Genomic DNA, 477 nt, shown 5'->3' with positions numbered 1-477 from the left:
TGGTTCGACAGAAAGGTCTAGACACGCCCTACAAATGGAATAGTCGAGGCACAATTCTTTTATGGCTTGTTAAAAACATTTTTCGGAAGAAAAACTCGATATGCCCATCGTTAGTAGTTATATGGTCGGATAAATGTAAAAAGGTACTAAACACCTTTTTAGATTTAGCATTGGTTCAGTCTTGGCTTAGGCCACCATATATGATTATCTCGACCAGAGACATAACTCATACAATAAGCATTCATCGACCGATGCAGCGGATTCGATCTCGAGATAAAAAACAGGCAATTACTACATAAACTTAAGGCTATGCCCCATCTTTTTAAAATCTGGTTTGACAGAAAGGTCTAGATACGCCCTAAAAATGGAATAGTCGAAGCACAATTCTTTTATGGCTTGTTAAAAACATTTTTTGGAAGAAAAACTCGATATGCCCATCGTTAGTAGTTATATGGTCGGATAAATGTAAAAAGGTAC

This window comes from Brassica oleracea, chromosome C7, assembly GCF_000695525.1.
Source record: "Brassica oleracea var. oleracea cultivar TO1000 chromosome C7, BOL, whole genome shotgun sequence".
Taxonomy (NCBI): Eukaryota; Viridiplantae; Streptophyta; class Magnoliopsida; order Brassicales; family Brassicaceae; genus Brassica; species Brassica oleracea.
This window is presented reverse-complemented; position numbering follows the sequence as displayed.